Below are 18,952 nucleotides of genomic sequence, written 5' to 3' on the forward strand. Positions count from 1 at the left end.
GGCTACATTTTTTCTAAACTTACTCTGTTTATTATTTTTTTAACATATCCACGGCTGTAATACAGACAATGGTAGCCTGAAAACAACAAACATTTTCTGATGTGGGATGCCTATGGCTGTGGGTTATTGACTGTACAGCTAAAGCTCTGGCACCAACAAATTCCAAACTAGGTTAGTTCAATAATTGTCAGATCACAGGGTCAGGATAAATGGGTAAGAGGAGCATGACAGAAAAACGATTCTGTATTATTAATTGTTTAAATATGTATACATATCTGCAGTATAAAGGGATCAAAAAAGGAAGGGCTTGTTTGTACAGCTATAAATGACTTGTTTCTGTGCAAGAACTTCAAATAGGTGGAAATGTTAAAAGAAAGAAACAGTCAATTTGCTGTATGGTGTAAGGTGAGGATTGGCTTCACCCTGGCAGGATATTGCTGTCCAGAGTGCTCACTGCAGAGCTCGAGTGAGTCTCAATCTGGCTGTCTAAACAATTTGGTGCCAGAAGGACTTTGGGGACTCACTCACTCTACTTCCTTACATGCCCAGCATCTACAGTTATAGACATGGCTGCTTTGAGGAAAACAAATCTTTTACTGGCACTACAGGAAATCAACTAGCGTACGCTCCGGTCTTTCAGATTTGAGTGCTTCACCCTGGCCTGACATCCTGTTCCTGAAGCAAACAGTCAATTTCTTTCAAATCTAAGGAGAAGCGGGTGAACTTGTGATGCCAGATTCTGAAGCATAAAAGGACACGATTACGACTCCCCGGTGAAAGAAAAGACTAAGAAAAAAAGTCCAGGCATCAGCAGACTTCAGAGGACCTTTGCAGCCTTTTGGCTGACTTGGACAGAGATTTTAATCATTCGGCCGAACTGGGACTGTGAAGACAGGGTTCACAGAGAGGCAAGTATGAGGAAAAATGCATATTTTTGCATGGCTCTCTTCCTCATCTACTGCGTATATCTGAATTAAACCGTGATGTCATTAACGTAGAAGAATGCTGTCATTTTAACAGACAAGTGAGGTACATGTCTGAAAAGGGCTTTATGCTGCTTTACAATGTCAATGTACAAACTCAGCATCCTGTAGAAATAAAGGTTAACATTTGTTCTTTGGGAGTTGTGACCTATTTCAGCAATGGCTGGTGTTGCTTGCATCGAGCTATAACATACCAGCTGGACAGGAATGTGTTTGTGTGCGTCTTTGTGAGTGTGTTGACTCTCCCAAGGGTGATCAATGTGACTCAGGGGGTCCCATGCATCACTGTCAGTGGCAGGCTGCTGTCTATCGGTGAGGAGGTTGGGGAAAAGTCAAACAGTTTTTCAAATGGCCAGAGCCATTAACAGTCAAGCAAGCAAGCATGATCCCCATCATTAAACCTGCCTGATGCCAATCAAAGAGTTTTCCTTTCATCAATAGATAACTGACATTTCCCATACATCACTACTCTAATGATAGACGTGAATGAAGGAAAGCTGGTGGAAAGAGTTGAATAGGAGAAACCGAAACATGGGAATAGTAAGCCGCGTGATACTAATACTATTCAAGTAAAAAAGATGGGAGAAACGATAACATAGAAGTCTTACATGTTTTGTTTTTTTTATGAGTCTGTTATTAGGCCCTGGCATCACTTGCCTTTCAAGCACAGATCAACTCTCTTCACATCATGTGGCATTTGTTGAAAATGGAGAAAAACAAGAACACAGTTTTAACCTATTTCATAAGTAGCCATTTAATAAGGTGGTTCCGGATTGTAACTATAAAGCCTCATGGAAATATAGTAGATACAGCCAACTGAGAGGAGACGGAGGATCAGACCCAGGGTATGTTGAAGAGGTTATATCTCTCAGCTTGCCTCACTTTCCCCTGAAGAGCTGGAGCTTGTGGCATCTCAACTTAGACTCCTGCCCCCTACCACCTAGATACGAATAAGCGGTAGGAAATGATTTGATTAGCCACAATATAAAAACCACTGACAGATGACATGTTAAACATTGAAAATGTAATCAATTTAAACCTTGATCCAACTTTAATGTGGATCTAACTTTAACATGTTCCACACTTCTCCAAACACAGGCAGTGTCAACCTCCCCCAGATGGACAACGTGCCCCATCATACACCAAAAACTGCTCAGAAACATCTACCCTCTACAATTCCCAGATCCCAATCCAACTGAGCATACGTAGGATATGCTAGAACAAGCCTGACCCACAGTGGACGTCACCAGAGCAAACTGTTAATGTCTTGGCACCCAACAATACAGGATGCTCCCAGAGGTCCAATGTCAATGCCCCAAAGGGTCAGAGCAATTCTGCCTTTGCATGAATTTCACAAACAATGCATACAGACCGCATTAATGCCTTTGTTATGTCTACTATACCCCAGTTTAAATGCTGATGATTCTGTCTGTCGTGCATCTCGAAAGGAGAAAAAAAAAGTGGGGAGAAAAGGATTAAAGCCAGAGTTCTGTTCACAGTCTAAGTGACTGGCTGCACTGAGAAAGTTAAATATAAGAAGAACAGCTTTTCTTTTTAGAGAACGGCTTTGAAAAACTAAGAGTTCATAGAAAATGTGTCAGAGTAAAGACTGAGAGAAAGAAATCAAAGGTCAACAAGGAATCTATCAGGGCAGAATCTGCTGCTGTCCTCCAAAACAATCTACTGTAGACTATCATACTGTGTATTGCTGACTACACATAGCATTTTAACTGAAGTATTATCAAAAACAAATCCATCTTTTTGCCAGCGACTTCACATGAGAAACCAAAGAATGACTTGAATCATTCTATCATGGTGGCAGCTACTTTGCCATAAAGAGCCCTTCAACGAGTAAGAGTAAGAGTAATGATGACCCAAGAAGGTGCAGCATCAGTGTATGTTGCTAAATCTGGTCTGATAGCTCAGTAATGTTGTCAGGATGGTTGATCCCTTGAGTAACAAACAAATCTTTCAAAATCCACAATCTGAAACAGTTACAAATGAATATTGCATTACTTATAACAAAAAAACAACAACAATTTTGCTATGAAATTCATTAAATTTTTGAATGGGAGAGGTGCTTTTTTGAATTGTGTGTAATGGGAAAAAAGGGTTGACAAAATATATATGATAAAAGCGACAGCTTCAAAGAGGGCTTGAAGATAAAAAGGTAACACTGCAAGGGTCAGGAAAACTAATCATGCTAAACCTGTAGCTAAATTAGTTTATAGATTATTTGTTATCCACATGAAAGAACAGCACAGTCCTTGCAAAGCACAAGACATAGCTGAGAAAGAGCAAAGCTCCACACTGGCCCTAACAGCCTGGTTATTAAAATCAATAACAGCAATAACTACAATCCATCTCATTTTTAAGGAAGGGGGGACATGGCATTCGGGTCGATGAATATTGAGCTACATTTGTAATATTGCTAATATCATATAATTCCCCTTAACTGGGTGTCGTGAGGGTACAGGTGGGGAAACAAATTGAACTGAGCTCTAAGTTATTGAATGGTTGTTAAAAGCACACACACATCTGTGAAAATCATTAGTTTACAACAATTTTCTTTTCTGTCAATATAACACCATGATGTAGCTACCATAGCTGTGAATAGATACAAAGGGGGTTTACAAAAAAAAGAGCCTCTCTGCCAACACTGGATATTGTCCTTTTGTTTTTAAGCATTTTTCACTTAGTTCCCAGAGCTACACTGTGCTGTGTGTTGAGATGCTCAGCTTGTCAACACCCAAGGGTACAGGAAACCCACAGCAGTTCAAATCTTCAAGTCGCTGCCTAAAGCAGTGAAAAGCTTGGCGGGAGCAGTCAAGCCGCATTGAACACATTCAGGGGTGGTCGAAATGATTGGAGACCACATTAAGCCACATTACCTCGGGAAATGACAGCGTGGTTTTTCCTTGCAGATCCATTCACACGTACACCTTTGACTGCATAACCAATGAAGTAAAGCCACTATTCTGCAATCAATGAGCAATGAACAGTATAGCGACAAAGAAAGATAGGAGGTTCAAAAAACCTATAACAATAACAAGGACAATAAAAGGTAAACGCTAAAGTGGTAGCTCATATTGTTCAGCTGACCAGTGCAGCTCATTGTATAATAGAAACTGCAGGTAACGGCTCTAATCATGAAAATGATTTAATGCAACTGTAATTTAACCACATGGAGGTTTTTCTTTTTTTTTTTTCAGCTTTCAAACACACACAATTGCAAAGCTGCTCGCTTTACAGTGAAAAAAAAATACTCTTTCCTCCACTACATTACAAAACTATGCCCCCCCCCCCTCCCCCCCCCTCCCTCAGTGTGGTTAACAGTGGATACATTCTCATGGGGGAAGAACCCCCCTACCCCCACCATAAAGGAAAAAGCCTCAGCACTGGCTCGATTTATAAGCGTGATGTACTCTATGGGGTAGATGACTCATTAACAACACTCAATCAATCCCATTTACTATTTCCACCCTATGCGGCTTATCACTATGGGCGATGACACACATGTAAAAGTAAAAGACAATGACTTATGAAACATCTCTACAGTGATACTCTGCAGTAATATCCATCACACGAGCAGCTGTTTCTTCACTCCACTTGCAGCAGCTTTATGAATCAATTTAAGATTTCATAATGGAATTTTAAAAATTTATGATTCTGTGGCTGCAGTGACCCAACTGCAACCGAGTGCAATGATAGTGATCTGTCAGGAAAACAGTGGTGTTACTGGACATCGTAAAGCACTGCCAGTTGTAGACAATGACAGCCTTAAAGAACAGATGAACAGAGGCTAGATGGAAGACAGAAAAAGAGTGCAGACTGACAGCAATAGCAACATCCCCACGAGACCAGGCAACACTTAGACACGGTGATCAACAGAAAGAAATTGTGAGGCGGTTTGGTTCATTATTTATGACTGGCCCAAAGTACCTACTTGAATTTCCTCTCACTTCAAGACAGATATAATTTCCAAGTAATAACTGAAAAAGTGTTCAGCGTACCGACGAAAAATCTTTAATACAAAATTATATTGCGAGTGAAGAAGGGAGCGGGGGAAAAACCCAACAACAACAACAAAAAAACTTCCAAGGCACTGAGACAAACACTTCTACACCTACCGGCATAGTGGCGATGTTATTATGGCTCAGGGGGGAAGAGATGGCAAGTGACAGAGAGATGGGGCACGGGGCAATCACGGCCAGGCCATCATCATTTGTCTCTACCTCTTTTTCTATCCTCTTTCACTAGTTGACAAGGCAAATGGCATGGCCAGCCTGTGTCACTCAAAAAGCCATTTCTGTCCTCCCAGACCATGCTTGTGCTGACAGAGTATAAGAACGAGAGTGAGAAAAAGGGGAGGAAAAGCGCCGACAGAGGATTTTTCAACATGGCTTTTTGTCAATTTCTGTGTGCTTGTCAAATCGAGAGGCAGTGCCTAGTTGCGGGGCTGGTTGGAGAGTTGTTAGGCAGAGGTTGAAGTTTGAGTGCGAGAAGAGTGGTAGCGATGAGCTGCTGAAGAGGTACTCCTGTTTGCTATAAACTAGTGCTGCATTAAAGAGTCGACATTATAGGTTGGAGGCCACCAGGAGTTGGGCAGAAGGAAGACGTTCCTGCTCTGAACACGTTTATTCGAGATTCACATGTCATTTCTAAAGGGCTGCCATAAAAGCACAGTCAGGTTTAAGTGGAAAATTATACACAAGACTGCAGTGTGGCAACTATTAGAGATCACATTAAAGCCAGTTAAAATGAATCTTTCGTGGCAACAGGTAGCCAGAGATCACGTATATAAAATCGGAAATGATATGACCCCATTCAGCTGCATAAAAGAGAGCACCTCTTGAGACAAATCATTGCATAATCATCCGTAAGTTTTGGCAATCCAATTCAAGCTCGCCGCATATTCAATCACATAAATGGCAAGTGACGATCAAACAAATTAGATGGGGAATTGAGGTGGGTGTTGGTGTGTGATTGTGTGTGAGTGCAAGATGGAGGGGGTAGGACAGATTGAATCAAGTCATGCTTACTTATGAGCCATGCAGTTAGTCTGTTGCTGGCCTGCAAACGATGATTCATTGGCAAATATAATTTGTTCTCAATTTTCCATCTTCAGCTGCGCGGTTTGACCAGTCTGACTAGTACCCTGCACACAGGAGTTTATCTAATCAGCGTGTGTCAAATAAATGAGATAAGAGCCACCCTTGCACCTGGACTTCATTAGCAGATCCACCTTTAGGTACACGGTACTCAAAGACAGATCAGCTAAATGGAAGGTTAGGTTGTCTCGTGCTAGTAAGTTTACTCATACTGAGTAAGCACATATAGTAAATATTTGGGCCATACTTGGAAAAGCACAAATTCTTGGACAACAGTGCTTTTTTTAAATCGCCAATTTGAGTTTGAACCCGTTACAACTACTTACCGCCTGCGCTCCTGAACACACTGCATAGGGAACTATGCAACTATAGCCACAGAAAGGCAATTCAGCTTCTCCCGGCGATTCTTAATATTTAAGGTAAGTTTCAGGCTAACATCATTTTATTGCTGTGACTTTTGTCCAATCATCACTTTCCTCATTTTTTTTTTTTTTTTAAACTGCTATTCGGGGAAAAGGAGGGACATAAAGTGTCTAAAATAATACAGGGCCTCTAAACACCTCTATTATGAGGAGGCAATGGAGAAAAGAAGGCTAACATGCTTTGGACTGAGACTGACTGAGAGAAAGAACTGCCAGCAGTAAAGCAGAGATGAAGCCGACCGTCCACACATGACATGAGAGTTTAGGTCAAAGTTTTCAGTTTCCTCCCCACTCACCATTCCTTCTCCTATCACTGCCTAACAAGACTGCAATAGTGACACTGCTAAAAGAAGCATCATAGAAGGTTAAGTCATTCAGAAAACTATATAAAAAAAAAAAAAGAAATAGTTACATAGTTACGTTTTACTTCGATACTTGCTTATTGCACAGTAGCTGGTTTTAGAGCAGGGCGATATGGCCAAAAATATTTATCATGATATATATTTGAAAATTTGCAATAACGATATAACTGACGATATATGTCTGTGAAGGTTCTCAGTCATCCAGGTCATCGTAGTCAAAGGAGCTTGCAAAGAAAAGCGTCTGGACTTCTTTAAGTTACTTGAAGACGTTTCACCTCTCATCGGAGAGGCTTCTTCAGTTCTAAGGTCAAATGGTGGAAAGTCCACCAAAGTCCACCATCACACCCGATCAGATTTGCACACTGTTAGACCTCTGCCTCACCACTACATATTTCAAATACAACGAAGGCTATTACAGACAAAAACATGGCTGTGCCATGGGCTCCCCCGTGTCACCTATTGTAGCCAACCTTTACATGGAGGAAGTGGAAAGGAAGGCTCTTGGCTCTTTCAAAGGAAGAGTACCCAGCCACTGGTACAGATATGTAGACGACACCTGGGTCAAAATCAAGACACAAGAAGTGGAATCCTTCACTGCGCACATCAACGCTGTGGATAAAAACATCAAGTTCACCAGGGAAGACACAAAGGATGACTGTTTGCCTTTCCTGGACTGCGCTGTGCACATTGAAGAGAATGGCAACCTCAACATCGAAGTTTACCGGAAGTACCTCCTGTTTGACTCCCATCACCCTCTAGAACACAAACTTGGAGTAATTAGGACCCTACACCACCGGGCAGAACATGTTCCCTCTAAGCCTGAAGGGAAAAAGAAGGAACACACACATGTAAAGGAAGCACTCAAAACGTGCGGCTATCCTAAATGGGCATTCTTAAAGTCAGCAAAGAGGCACAGAAAAGAAGATCAGACACCAGCGAGGGAGGATAAGAAGGACAGACGCAACAACATTGTCATCCCCTATGTAGCCGGTGTATCAGAGAAACTCAGGAGGGTTTTCTCCAAGCATGACATCCCGGTGTACTTCAGACCCAGCAACACACTCAGACAAAAACTGGTTCACCCGAAAGACAAAATGCCAAAACACAGACTTAACAATGTGGTGTATGCCGTACAGTGCAGCGAGGAATGCCCAGACCTCTACATTGGAGAGACCAAACAGCCACTTCACAAGCGCATGGCACAACACAGAAGAGCCACTTCCACAGGACAAGACTCAGCAGTCCATCTGCATCTTAAGGATAAAGGACACTCTTTCGAGGATGCCAATGTTCACATTTTGGACAGAGAGGACAGATGGTTTGAAAGAGGAGTGAAAGAAGCCATCTATGTCCACTGTGAGCGACCATCTTTGAACAGAGGCGGTGGTTTACGACACCAACTCTCTGCCATCTATAATCCAGTTTTGAGATCCCTTCCCAGACGCCTTAACGCCCACTCACACCCTGGGCCATCTGACCTCAGGAATTCGCATGATAAGGTGGGGCCAGGTTTCACAATGAACTCACCCGAAACTCTGGCTGATTGGGACCCACACCCAGTTCCACACCTTGGCTCAGGCGATTAGAGGATCATCAGGGGGTCCTTTTGTCCCTCTGTGGGGGGACACTCCCACCAGGTTTATATCTGGGACTTTCCACCATTTGACCTTAGAACTGAAGAAGCCTCTCGGATGAGAGGTGAAACGTCTTCAAGTAACTTATAGAAGTCCAGACGCTTTTCTTTGCAAGCTCCTTTGACAACTGACGATATAATTGATGCGAGACAAAATACAACTCCACAACTTTTACTAGTACAAAAAAACATCCATTTATTTTCACGTAAATAAGCAGCTGTTTTTTTTATGCGCACTAAAGCTATATAAAAATTTAACAGTGCAAATGCAAATTCCTTGCTGCAAGTTTAACTAAAGGGCATTTCCAGTAGAAATGGGCTGACATATCCTGAACATACCCATGTATAATATCCACTAAAGAGGTGCTTTGCAACATTAGCTGCTCTATTCCCATGTTGTTGCAGTATATTAATGACTAACTTCGTATTGTGGATGGATTATCTCAGTTGTTCTCCTGACTGAAGTTTGGTCCGTTTACAGCATCCTGCCATGCGATTGCATTTGTCTCTAACCATCAGGAACCCTCACGTTAACTTTTATCGAGTGGAAAAATGTTAGCGTTCATCTTGCTGCTTCACTATTCATGTTATGCTAACATAGCTGTGTCACTAGCGATGACGTAGAACATCATTATATACCAGGTAGCCCAACTTCAGTAACCCTACAAACGTCACTGCTGTTTAGTTTTCTGTCTTTATTTATGTTGGACGTAATAGCAGAGCTGTACGTTTTAATTTGTACAGAAATCTCTCAGTCAGAACATGGTATATCATGCTTAGGTAACTAGCGAAACTAGCGAGCTTAGTTCCGCTAACTTCCTGCTAACTTCGGCTAAACTCTGTTAAATGTAATAAATTCTGTTTTCATGGATGCCTGGATGTTAAACTTAATTGTTACACCTGGTAAAGCAGCAATGCTGATCATTTTATTAAAGGTGAAAGAATTTAGAGTTTTTAACTCTTTAACTCTATGCTGTACTGTCATTTCACCCTGGAAGAACAACAGTTCAAAGAAGTGATTAAAAGCTGAAAATAACCATCACATCCATGTCCATGATGAGTAATAATAATAATAATAATAATAATAATAATAATGGATTGCATTTATATAGCGCTTTTCAGGACAATACAATACCACTATTCATTCACTCTCACATTCATACACTGGTGGAGGCAAGCTACAGTTGTAGCCACAGCTGCCCTGGGGCAGACTGACAGAAGCGAGGCTGCCATATTGCGCCATTGGCCCCTCTGGCCAACACCAGTAGGCGGTAGGTGAAGTGTCTTGCCCAAGGACACAACGACCGAGACTGTCCGAGCCGGGGCTCGAACCGGCAACCTTCCGATTACAAGACGAACACCCAACTCTTGAGTCACGATCGCCCCGTGTATGTAAACTTCTGACTGCAACTGTATGTTTAAAAAAAACATCCATTATTTATAGTAAAATCTATTAAACTCTGCAGAAAACAATACGAACAGCACACAATTATGCACTTTGAAACACTTGGCTTACAAGGTACCATTTCCAGCAGAAGTGCTTTTAACACCACCAGGTGTGTGATATTACAATTATGCTTCCAAACAGGATGGATAACACTTGATTCAAAACAGACAGTAGTGCACACACTCTTCAAATTCAATTTCAACAATGCGGCCACAGGCAAAAGCAGACACCAAACTACCATTCTACAGTGTCAGAGTCACAAGCAGTGTTGGGATGGTTACTTTTAAAATGTATTTCACTACAGATTACAGAATACATGCCTCAAAATGTATTTTGTAACATATTCCATTACATTACTCAATGAGAGTAAGATATTCTGAATACTTCGGATTACTTACTATATATTCATGCTTTTTACAACTACATGAATGTACTCTTGCTGTGTAATTTATTACTATTACTGAAGGTTACTTGCCATACCAATACCAACTAGATTTTTAAATCTTAATATGAGTAACAGTAGGGTGGACATTAGGTAATGCTGCACTTTTCCCGCGCATATATAAAACAGGTCCGCAGCTCCGAACTGTAGTAAAGGGACCTCTGGCTAATACATCAGGTTCCGTGTTGGGATCGTAGCCGAAAGCTAGCTTTACTTTGTTGTCTGGGTCAACTTTGCTAGCGAGAGAGAGAGAGGCGTTGAAAGGCTGCTCCAACCGAACTTATTGTTTCGGAGAAAAACACGAAAGATAGTGTACAGAGTCTTAATAGCTTACTTGCAACTGGACTCGTCAGGCACTCTTTTTGGCTGCAGTGGTTATTATTATATTTACATACTTGCTCTTGACATGGGCTGCGAGATTGAGACCCAGGCATTAGAGTCTCTTAATGCGCGTTTTGTTTGGGTTTCCACTGGCGTGGAATTACCAAAAATAGAGAGGGCATAGCCTAACATATGAAACAGGAAAAGACCGCTGTGTAATCCATTTATTTCAACAAAGTAACTGTATTCTGAATACCACCTTTTTAAACGGTAACTGTAACGGAATACAGTTAGTCATATTTTGTATTTTAAATGCGTAACGCCGGTCCGTGTATTCGGTTACTCCCCAACACTGATCACAAGCTATTTAGGCATCTCAGTGGCTTTATTCATTTTATTTCCTCAGTAATTTATTCCTGAGTAAAGCTGAGCAACAAACTAATGGATGGCAGAAAAGTGTCAGGAAACTAGAGCAGTTCGAGTGTCAGCAAAGTGTGTGAAAAAAAAACATCTGCAGGCCCCTCATTTAAAACTTACATACATACATCTGAGTTAACATTTTATAGTCAGTTAGATGTAAGAGAGGTCAGTGGCATGTGCACGTGTTCCTTTATGGACTGTGATAATGACATTATGCATCTCAAAAGCAGAAACTTACTGGGAACCCCTGTAGCATTTCTAATCACTACAATTTGTTTTTGCCCTTATCACTATATGAAATTCAGATCTTTCATATTATACAGTAAATTAAAATAATAGAAAATGGCCTGCTTGGGATAAGGTAAATTATTTCAATTCAAAATGATAACTTTCAGCAAGATGTCAAACAAAGAGAGACGATAAAATTAAAGTTAAATCAATGTCTGCCTTGGGAAATTACCACTGTTCATCCATGTGTCAAACCAGTCTATGTTAGTGTGAGTGTGCGCATGAACGTGTGTGTGTGTGTGTGTGTGTGTGTGTGTGGTGGTGGTGGAGGAGAGAGAGAGAGAGAGACCGAGAGAGAGAGAGAGAGAGAGAGAGAGAGAGAGAGAGCGAGAGAGAGAAACAGGGCCACACACCAATAAACACAACCAGGGTGTAAGTGACCTAGACTGATGCTATCATTCAAAGGCCTGACAGAGCAGACAGAATGCAACCTGGTAAGGGGACTAGTAGGCAGTGGCCTGTGTACAACGTGGATCTATAATATATCTGGATGTTTAAAAAGAGCAAAAACCAATCAACCCCCCCCCCCCCCCCCCCCCAAAGAACAACAAGAGACAAAAGCATGAAATGCACGCTAGTATGACATAGTAAGCATGACAGCTTTACATGTGCAATGGTAACATCCAAAGGCAATTCTCAGCATGCTTAAAAAGTCTAAATCCCCATGGTTAAAGAAAAGCCTCACACTTCAGTAAGCCTATTCCCCCGCTATCATGCAAAATTTAAACATCTCATTGCATCACTGTATGTGATTGTGTTTGAGACAGAATCCACCACACGAATAACCTTTAGCTTACAACACATTCTGTCACACAAGGATAAAATAAAATAAAATAACCCTCAAACAAGCAGTATTTATATGCAGGCACTTAAAATTTGGACATACCAGAAACTGAAAATTGGCCTGCAAAACACGCATATGCACTTCAGCACACTACTGGGAACACAGGGTATTAAAACTGCTGTTAACCAACTCTTTTTTAGCGTTCTGCTCAGCATAAGTGAACAAAAAGTGCTAGCTCCCAAACAAATCGTGCTCGTTCCATGCTGTGCAAATATGTCAGTAACATTACGTAGCCGTCATCAGATTCATAAGCGTGTAAGCTTAGCACACTTGCATCGACACACTGGCATGTCATGTCAGCCAGATGTCTACCATTTACCCATTTCGCTTTCCTACACATGCTCAGGGAAAGCTAGCCATACCCGTTTTAATCCCCTAAAGCTATGTAGAAGTGCTAACATGTGAAAAGGGATTAAAGGCAAAATAAAGCTGTGTGTGCATGTGTCTCAAATATGGCTGCATTAGCAAGATTTCGTACGAGGGCCAGATGTAGAGTGAAATCACTTGCGTGTAGAAGGCTTGAGCATTTGGTTGAGCTTGTTAATTTATCCCAATGTTTCCAAGTTCTGCAGATTTTCTTCTTACTCAAGACCACAACGCTACTTAAGATTCAAGTACTGTTGAAAAAATGTCAAACCTGAGTGGGAGATTGAGATTTTGTTTTCTTGGACATCAAATTTCTGACGTGCACACCAACATTTCCTCACTTGCTTTTACCTATATAAACACATGTTGCCATGGGTTGTGGTAATTTCAAGCACTCAAATTGGCATCCTACCCTCAGCTCTACTTACTGGCTATAAGTGGACTGTGTGGGAGGGCCCGGCTCTGACAGAACTGACTGTTGTGTTATTGACTTCCGTTTAGAAAGTGCTGCCTGATGCTTCCTCCCTCCCTATTTTCATAGCCAAGACCCCTCACCACCACCACAGCTTACCTTTGGGGGAAGTTCCTGATTGCATTGCTAAAGAAAACCAATTTAAGCAATGCCACGGGAACGGGAGTTTAGATGGGACCAAGTCCATTTGTACAGTGTGTATGAGCTGGATGTGGTTTTTCCATGAAACAGTATTCCTTTCCATTTTTCCCCCCAGCGTTCTTTCTTTTATCCCAAATATTTGCTTTTCCTCTCATTACTTTTTCTCTCTAATGCTTCCACGCTCATTTAGCAATAATGTTAACGTCCACTCAGGTGTCCCTTTCTCAATTTTCATCCCTTCCCATCCAGCATTGTCTCCAACCTGCTTGGGCAAACAGCTGCTTAAGTATTGCATTGTTGGATGCCGCCAAGCATTTGATGCTGTGCTGGATGCACTCATAGATTAGACACACTTAGCTAGGCTTCTCAAATCCTCCGTACCAAGGGGAAAAAATGCAAAGGGAAAAAAAAAAAAAAAAAAAAGGAAGGCAGAGAGACAGAATGCTCCACGGGAAAAATACTTGGCTTGGTGTCGAGTTGTCAACATTCAAGACAACACACAAAAATCATCTCCTGTACACACACTCATTCTAACATACCACTTTTCTTTTCTAAAAGTAAAATGACTCCCTCACAACAATGACCTCAGAGCTCCTTAAAGTATACTTAAATATATAAAGTGTGTGATTCTCATTATGTTCACATGGCAGATCAGGGTTCATTTGAACACAGATAAAGTAGAATGGCAACTATCGGTAATGAAATCCACATTGGACGCATATTAGAAACAGACTGTGTTTACTCCCTACCTACCTATCATCTGCTTTCCATCGCTGGAGTGCCACTGAAAAGCAGCCTTTAATATCATGTGTAGTCTGCACCAACATATCTGGTGTGGGCCAAAATGGAAAGGTTTGTAAACACAAACACAGAACTGGAAAACTATTGGGGGGAAAAAGAAATACTGGCCTCAACATGGACACCTTTTATCTGCTGGATAAATGAAAACTTGTTTGTTTTTTGCCATCACTCAGTCTGTGCTGTAACAGACTTTAGTAGGAATAAAACCAATTGTTATGGTCATCATGGCACCGTGTCCACATCATCCGCTTGAAGCACACTGCAGCCGCCTTGCAAATGATACGTGCTGTTCCTCCCGCTCAGAAAAACCACTGCTTCACCACTGAAGCAGGAAGTCAAAAAGAGTGACCGTGGAAGTTTTTCCCAAGTTTTCTGCACAACTGATCTTACCCGAGTCTTGCATCAAAATTCCCTCTGCACCATAAAGGGCTACCTGTGCTTCTGACATTGATGTATCATGAAGACGCCTACAGAGACTGACCTGTTTGCACACTTGTACCTCCACCCTGACCCCATCAACTACACTGCACACGTAAGATTCCAAAAATTGGCAGAAAAACGACAAGGCGGCAGTGGCGAGTTTATTTTGGGGCATGATGCTGTGCAGTATGATGACAATGGTGAACATAAACTGCCTGCAATTCTCCCTTAGACAGAGCGCTACACAGATCCTTGTGATTACCCCTGTCGTAGATCAACATCAAAGACAGCAGCAGCTACTATGATTTTAAGAAGAGGGGCACCGCAGAAAACAAATGCAGCTACTTTGTAATTGGAGATGAAATTTTAATAAAGTATGACTCAAATGATGGCATAGTCGTTCATGACCACATTAAATGTTAGTAGGGATTTATTTCGATCATATAGAGAGATATGTGCATTTAAAGGCAAACTATTTTCAGTATGTTATATGCTATAAATACAGTGCATAATTCCTGGTATAGCTCTAATTTGATTTTAAAACCAAAGCAATTTAATGAACAACAAGTAATTCAAAATCCAAAATAGGAGAATGTAATGTTTCACAATAACATCTTACAACACAAGGATTCTGTTTTGACCTAAGTAATGGAGGAGAGGGAGGTGGATCTCAGGGTCTTTAGAAGTAAAATATTATAGGATATTAAGCTCATGAATTAGTATGTTTTTTTTTTACCTTCACATTGCTCAGAGAAATCAGTTTCCTTCACCTGGCAGTTGGCAAGGCAACATTGTGATGAACGCGCATACAGGGATGCTCTATGAATCCTAATGGGGCCAGCTGACTAATGACGTGGCCAAGGCGGGTCATGGAGGGCATTAGCATATGGTGAGGAAAACATGGGGAACCAAGGGCATTTTAGCTCACGCTTGGCACATTAAGTCAAGTTTAATATGGAATATCAGTATTTATAATTAGCACTTAATTAAAAATTCTTTATGGCTGAGTGAATATGGCTTTAACCGGTAAAATGAAATGAAAAATCGAAATTAAAAGGGTTCAACAGTCTTATCCAAATGTGCATGAAGCATCTCCTGCTATCTATCCTATAGCTATCTTGGCTCACGCTGATTGGGTTACCAGTGCTAACCTAACAATATCTTCTCTTCTGCTTCCAGCTATCACAGCACTAGGGCTAATCCCTGCTCTGGCAGCCAGTACGAACACAGCTAACCATAATGAAGCCCATTAGTCTGGAGACAATGGCTGCTAGCAAAGCTCAAATGCTGAAAAACACTGGATCATAAAAAAAGCCCATCTTTTACTCTGTGCCTTCAGTTGCTATGACTTGATATTGCCCTCGCTTGAGAGAGCACCCACAATGTCACAGACACATATAGAGCATAAAATGAATGAGCAAACACAATTAATGTGAGACAAGCCTGCAAATACCAGTCATGAATAACACTGTAAACTGTATTCATTTAGAGTAGGAGAGTGAGAGCAAAAGCAAAACAGGGAGAAATACGACTTCCAGGAAATATAAAAAGAACAAAAGCAGTGTTAAAAGTAACAAAGCGAGCAAATGAGAAGGACAGGTAGAAAGAAAAGAGTGATTAAAAGTAGCCAGAAAAGTCAAAAACAGTAAAAGTCTTAAAGTAAAAGCAAAATAGTTACTAAGAAAAGAAAAAAAAAAAGTTCAACCACGTTTCTTTGCTTGATTAAGTTCCCTGCCTGCTTAAACTGTTTCAAAGAAATATGCCACCAAACCATATTCCATGAAAATGCAACAGTGTTAATATGTGGGATACAGCACAAGGTGATCAATATTCCTATGCTGTATTGACTGGAGGCCACACAAGGTCAGTGAAGGCAAATTAGCAAGACAGATCAGGTACTGCGATGAAACAACAACCTGAACAGATGGAAGCGGAAGCCACTAATAAACCCTACTGCCTATTATAATCTCTTGATACGCTGGCATATGATTTGTGTGTGTCTCTTTGTGATGAGAAAACCGATAAACTGAAAAAAAAATCCCCACCAAGCAGTTTAAGCCTTCACTGGGACACTGATAGCACTGCGTGTGTGTGTGTGTGTGTGTGTGTGTGTGTGTGTGTGTGTGTGTGTGTGTGTGTGTGTGTGTGTGTGTGTGTGTGTGTGTGAGAGAGAGAGAGAGAGAGAGAGTGCAAGTGTATTGCACGTAATCTCTAGCAGAATTAATTCCTAGAAATTGAAATGAAAATGGAAAACAAACTGCCCAATAATAGGGCCTTTATCTCAAGGTCAGCATCACAGAGTTTAGGGTGTCCTTATGAGCACAGGTACAGGATGATGGCCTAGAATAAACTGACTTAAAACTAATACTATGTTAGGGTGGTCACTACTATGATATAGATCACTGGGACATTACTCAGTACTCAGAGGACATGCCCATTCATAAACAGAGAAATAAATGAATAAAATTTATAATAGCTCTCAAGCACAAAGCAAATTGTAAAAACAGTGTGTCCCTTGTCTCCTTGAGAAATGTTTTCTGACTTACACATGCTGACAGAAAAATATATGTGGATAACAAAGGATCCCAGCAATGACACAGGCAATGCTATTGTCATTAGATCTATCAATCAACCTTTAATCCCATTGTGATTGTTGCTACACCATACTGCAGGTCATTCATCCAAACAGGGTTGACACACACACACACACACACACATGCACACACACACACAGGCTAACAGACAGGCTGCCGACCTACATGTGACTGGCCGTAGCCCAGATTTGCTAGCACTAACCCCAGGGGATGGGTTCTGTACTGATTACATATACCCCTTGAATATGCTGGCGGACAAACTGCACCAAAGTAGGTCGTGCAGCACCCTAAACTACAACCAGTGCCCTCCTGGCCTGGTGCAGCGCTTGGCTCCATAGAGCTTTGTGTGAAGCAGTTAGGGCAGGGGTCGCACACTAGGCGATTGGGCCTGGCATGACAGCGTGAAGGTCCCACGTATCTGACAGCTCGTCAAAATGTAATCGTTCGGCAAGTCCAGAAGGTGAGGCCTGACAACACCCATCTTGTCAAGACAGTGCATGTTAAACTGTGAACATATGAGACCACTATATGACCTGGATGTTAGCTACTATCCACCATGGATATCCTGGCATAATCTGAACTGCAAAAAGAGAGTTTTGCAATTTCAACATTGGCTTGCACCACCAAACAACTGATTTAGATTCAAGTATACTACTAAACTCGATTTAGCTTGAGAAAAATACATATATAGATTTTTTTATTTTTTTATTTTTTATTTTTTGTGGGGGGGGGGACAGCATTTGGCAGGGCATGACCCAGGCTCCATCAGTACTGAGAAAGCGGCGTATCCACAGAAAGACAAAAATTGAACAGGAATTCTTTTTTTTTTCTTTTTTTTTTTTAAGACAGCTAAGAGAGAAATGGACAAGATAAGGGCCAAGAGGCGAGAGCTGCCCTTGCAGTGGTGGTCACTCTACGGGTCAGTGGATGATTTTGGTTAGACATTAGTCCAAGAAGTACTGTCCTGGGTGGGTAACACGCAACCTGAACCCATTCTGGGTCACTTGCTCATGAAACGGTGGCACACCACACTTAAAGAACAGTGCAGAGGCAGCACCCGACACAAACAAAGGAGTGCCGTTATGCACACAGTAGTAAATTTAACTTCTGTACCTAAAAATCACATCTGCGAGCTTCCATGTGCAGCTTACTGCTCCAGCATGCTTGTTTAAATGCAAGTGCATTATCTCACATTATCAGCTGCTTGGAGAATGCACGAAAGAAGCTGCAGTACACCTGCGATATCATGCTCTGCAGGCCTGCGATGCTATGCAATCCCAGAGGAAAGGAGACGAAATAGCTTTTCTTTCATAATACTGGAAAATCTCCCCTATACTCCTGTGGCTGCCACCTCGCTGTTACATGTGCTTCATTGAAGCCTGTTCATATTCAACTGCAGTGAAGTCAAGGAGAAAGTCTGTGTGTGTATAATATAGGAGTTGGCTCTATACTCCTGTGCCAGTGGGAATAACGTACTGCGCTACAGGCAGTGTGACCTTTTCTAGCTCGTGTGCCTTCTCTCCTCCCTCTTTTTGTCTCTCTTTTTACTCGCTTACTCTCTACCTTGGACATGAATGCACACACCTAGCAGCAGTGTTACAGCTAGCTTTAAATTACCCACACTGCTACCTTGTTTAATGGGCATAAACTGGTGCAAATCATTTGAGGTAGAGGGTTACAGGACAGTCTGCTTCATTTGTTCTACCTCTCCCACTTCCATCAGGAAGGTAAAGCTTGTCTTGTTTTCTCTATTGTGCCTCCTTTAACATGACCTTTATGGCTGTGTGCTTTCTGCTCAAATTGAGGGTTAAGGCCTGCCTGTTTAAAGTGCTCTAACTACCTTCAAAGGCGTATGACGTGGAAGAGGATGGAGAGTCTCCATTAG

At 41.6% G+C, this 18,952-nt stretch overlaps 1 protein-coding gene across 1 annotated transcript in view; it reads right to left on the bottom strand.

The window, feature by feature from the left end:
• The window catches only part of snd1 (staphylococcal nuclease and tudor domain containing 1), a 177,884-nt gene that overhangs the window by 72,298 nt on the left and 86,634 nt on the right, over positions 1-18,952 (bottom strand). The window lies entirely within an intron of this gene.

Source organism: Neolamprologus multifasciatus, chromosome 17, assembly GCF_963576455.1.
Source record: "Neolamprologus multifasciatus chromosome 17, fNeoMul1.2, whole genome shotgun sequence".
Lineage (NCBI taxonomy): Eukaryota > Metazoa > Chordata > Actinopteri > Cichliformes > Cichlidae > Neolamprologus > Neolamprologus multifasciatus.